Consider the following 4,542-nt stretch of genomic DNA (forward strand, 5'->3'; position numbering starts at 1 on the left):
ATAGAAAGGAATAAGAAGAAAAGGAAGAAGAAGAAAGAAAGAAGAAGAAAGGAAGAAGAAGAAAGAAAGAAAAAAGAAAAAGGAAGAAGAAGAAAGAAAGAAGAAAGGAAAGAAGAAGAAAGGAAAGAAGAAAGAAAGAAGAAGAAAGGAAGAAGAAGAAAGAAAGAAGAAGAAAGGAAAAAGGAAGAAGAAGAAAGGAAGAAGAAGAAAGAGGAAGAAGAAAGGAAGAAGAAGAAAAAAAGATTTTTTACTTAAAAAATCTTATTTTTTAATTCCTCCTCCTCTATGTCCCCTTAATCTTATTTTTTAATTCCTTTACACTTAAAGAATTTTTACTACACGCAGGAGTGACATATGGCGGACGACAGAACCGAGCCGCTTAGGGATCCGGAGGCTGAACGTTATTTAATGGGCATCATCAACAACGAGATTCCTTATGTGCCGGGCTTAGAAGATGAGCAACAAGAGGATGATGTAGTCTCTTCTTATCTGAACCTTGCCGGTGACGATAATCAAGAAGGTGAAGGAACGGACATTGTCGACGGAGGTCAACCGTCAACAACCGACGATCTCCAATTGCAAGTAGCAACAACCACCTCCGGCGAGGTATATATATACATTGAGAGCCTCTCGTGATACAAACTTACTGAAATGTGAATACATATATATTAACGCGCGCGACTCTCTTTCTTTTTTTAGCCCTCCGGATCCGGATCGAGTACGACAAAGCATCGTGGCAAATCCAAGGCGATGAGAACAGGAGAAACATATGCCATTGAGTCTGTCAGTGAAACCGGCAAGCCCCTACAGCACATCTCAAAGTTTTATCAACCAATGCGGAGTCGTTGTTAGAGACAACGTCTCGATTACCGTCCAGGAATGGAATGAGCCAAAGAAGGCACGTCTTGGTTTCAGTTTTGTCGACAAGAGAACGAAAAAGGATTGCTGGAGAAAGCTTATGGAACATTTCATTCTACCTCCGGAATACAACAAAGTCGATGAATTCGGTAACGAGGTTCCGGGTGGACGTCAGAGGAGGAGGCTAGTTAAAGAGTTCGCTCTTCAGAAGATGGCCGATGCATTCCGGAACTTCAAGAAAAATTTAACCCGTGACTATGTCAACAAGGGCAAGACTCCGGATTTCAATGGACAACATGAGAAACTGAAAGATGATTGACCAGAATTTGTGAGGCAAAAGCAATCGGACCATTTCAAGGAAATATAAAAAAAAAAGGATAATGCGGGTAAGAAAAAGTACCATCATGTTATGGGGCCAGGAGGATACCGCATTGCGGACCCTAGGTGGCAGAAGATGGAGGAGGACCTGAGGGTGCGAGGAATCCCTCTAGGTACAGAGGGATGGGACCCAAGGGCCAAAAGCTGGTGGTACGGGCATGGGGGGTCGCTAGACCGGGAGACAGGGGAGTGTGTTCACCGGCATCGACACTTTGCTCCGACCCAAGCCCTTATTGACGCAATGACCCAAGCTCAAGCGGGCTTGATCAAGTTCAACAGAGAGAAAGACGCACTGACTTTAGCCCTCGGGAATGATGAACACGGAGGACGTGTACGAGGCAAAGGCAAAGTTCCGTGGAAAGTAGGGTTTTCCCAGGACAATGACCCGTACGGTTACAGAAGCCGTAAGAGAAAGACGGACCGGGATGCAGATCTTATGACGAAGTTTGCATCGGAACTCCATGAGTTGAAGCAGACCGTGCATGTACTAATGAAAGAAAAATCGGCTGCAGGGCCGCATGAAGATCATGAAGCGGATCGCGGAAGCCAGCAGCGGAGAAGCAGCGTGGCTTCCACGGATGCCCCGCCTTGTGCTAGTGCACCGATGATCGAGATTCGTGCACCGGAGCCTCACTACCCCGTGGATGATGTAAAGGAGATGAAAGACTGTGATCTGCATTATCCCGTGGGGAACATTTCCATGAAGGTAGCTAGCGGCAGTGCTTTACCCTGTACACCTGGAGCACTCCACCACAACAACCCCATTGCATATGGCTATGCTCGTGTCACGGTGGAAGACATAGTCCAAGGGTTTGAGGACCTGGAGATTGACAAACCTACACCCGAAGGGGAGAGCAGACTTGGAGATGTCAAGCGCCAGTTCATTCTATGGAAAAATAAGTACATAGTGTTTCCAGGCGAGGCGCCAAGGCTAGCAAGTCCACCCCCCTCCGATGGTGGTGGTGGTGGTGGCGGTGGTGGCGGTGGTGGTGGTCGTGGTGGTTCACCTACACCTCCTTCACGCCATTCGACGCCGTCCCCCGATCCACAACATCCGGCGGGTACGACGCCCCCCAATCCTCCTCTGGCGGGTACGACGCCCCCCAATCCACCTCCGGCGGGTAAGCAGACGCCCCCCAATCCACCTCCGGCGAAGAAGCAGAAGCAGGCGGACAGCAAGGAAACCCGCTCCTGGACTATTAACCCGGACCCTTATGTACCTAAGACCACAAGGGTACCGGAGCCATCACTGAAGCCTCTCCTCCCAAGGCCTGGGGAACTTAGTGAAGCTGACCTCACATTGGCCGCGGCTGCTAATTATGAGAAATGGAAGGCGGATATGAAGGCGAAAAAACAGCCTGAGCCCAAGCAAGTATTCACTGAGAAGCAAAAGAAGTGGGCTAAGGATTTTTTGACGACACCGTCCCAAGCCAAGCTGAATATGCCTGACGACTATGGACATGAACTTCGTAAGCAAGCAAAAATGTTGAAGGAGGAAGAAAGTAAAAAAAGCGGGAAACAAGTTGACCAGCTCGGGATGTAGAAGAAACAATCGATCCCCCCGCTCATAGTGAAAGCCGGTCCGGAAAAGGACCCCGAGATCATAGCAGCTGCGGCAGCACTTGGATTGACTGTAGCGGGTGCCATGCAACAAGCGTCCGAGATGGGTTTGACTCTTCGTGCCTGCTTAGACCTTGAGGATGCGCCTGTAGGTGAGATAGCATTCAAATATGTGCGGAAGGGGCCTCTCGTCGAGCCTGAGCAGGAAAATAGTCTACCACAACAAATGCGAAAGCTGCTACGTTGGTACAAGCAATTCATAACATATGCCGACAAAGAATATGTTTGTGCGAATGTTACACATGAGCATCAGATCAAACAGTACTCCGTAGAAATTCATATGAGTGAATTGTTCCAGCTGTTCAATCTGCGCGCCCTCGACAAATCTATGCTGAGTTGCTACGTTCTGTAAGTGATTTATTTCTACCTCATCTCGTTCTTCATTATTGCCTGCACTATATATATATATATATTGTCCTAACTATATTGTTTCGTACGCTATTATGCAGAATGAAGATTTGGGAATGCAAAATAAGAAACATCCATGATGTTGGGTTCATTGACCCACATATCGTTAATGGACATGTGTTAAAACATCACCCCAACGACGTGGAGAAAGACCTGTACAAGTTTCTTACAAAGCATCAACTCAAAAGTCATATTCTATTTCCTTACCATTTTGGGTGAGTGTTTTCTCTCTTGTGCCCATTCTCTTTTGTTTACTCCATGCATGGTATGTCTAATCGATGAGTTATGCATGACTGTGCATGTAACGTGTCCGCAGGTTCCACTGGATTCTGCTAAATATTGAACTTCACACCTCCACAGTTCTAATCAGCGACTCTAAGGATTCGGATCCAAAGCATTGGGCCGACATGAGAAAAATGCTGAAAAAGTAATTATTTTCAATCATTTGAGCTCTATATCGATCGGTCTCTTTCGTTCATTTCCTAATATCAACTAACTAATATAACTCCCTTATTCATTTGATTTTCTTTGCCCTGTAGGGTTTGGAGACGGTTCTCAGAAGAAATTGTCGGTGAATTCAAACATGAGCTAGATTTCAGAAAGTTAGTTAATGTGGATCAGCAGCCACCGGCGACCGATCTATGTGGATACTATGTTTGTGAGAACATCCGGAGAGAAACCACTGAGCGAAAGGAATCAGCTAGCGTGCGGAACGCGAGGGATAACTTGCGGAGGAGGCTTAGTCCAGAAGCTCGCTTCCGACCAATTCAAGAAGAATTAGCAGGATTTTTAATGAGGGAAGTCATCGATCCTAAAGGACAACACTATACCGAGGACGAAGAAATTTATATGCATACCCAAGATTGAAACTGCTTGTTCGAAGTTGTATATGGTCATCCATCGTAATTGTGTATGGAAACTTGTTCAAAGTTGTATATATATATTATATATTCCTCTTGAATTCTTCTTGTTTGAAATTTCATATGCATGTATATATATAGTAGCGTAGAATATGTGTACTGAAACTTCATCAAAAATAAAATAAAACACAAAATAAAATATAAAACAAATAAAACAATACAAATTAAAAAGAAACCAGGTTTAGGGGGGCTAAAACCCTAAACCTGCGGAGGAGGCCTTTAGTCCCGGCTGGCCACGAGAGCCGGGACTAAAGGTCCTCGGCCCCGACGGACCACGGGCGCCCACGTGGCGGGCCTTTAGTCCCGGTCAGCCACAAGAACCGGGACTAAAGCCTTTTGTCGCGGTCCGGAAGAGCCG

The 4,542-nt window shown here is 46.1% G+C and overlaps 1 protein-coding gene across 1 annotated transcript in view; it reads right to left on the minus strand.

The window, feature by feature from the left end:
* LOC123184271 (probable amidase At4g34880) overlaps positions 1-4,542 on the minus strand; it is a 13,153-nt gene that overhangs the window by 6,949 nt on the left and 1,662 nt on the right. The window lies entirely within an intron of this gene.

This window comes from Triticum aestivum, chromosome 2A, assembly GCF_018294505.1.
Source record: "Triticum aestivum cultivar Chinese Spring chromosome 2A, IWGSC CS RefSeq v2.1, whole genome shotgun sequence".
NCBI lineage: Eukaryota > Viridiplantae > Streptophyta > Magnoliopsida > Poales > Poaceae > Triticum > Triticum aestivum.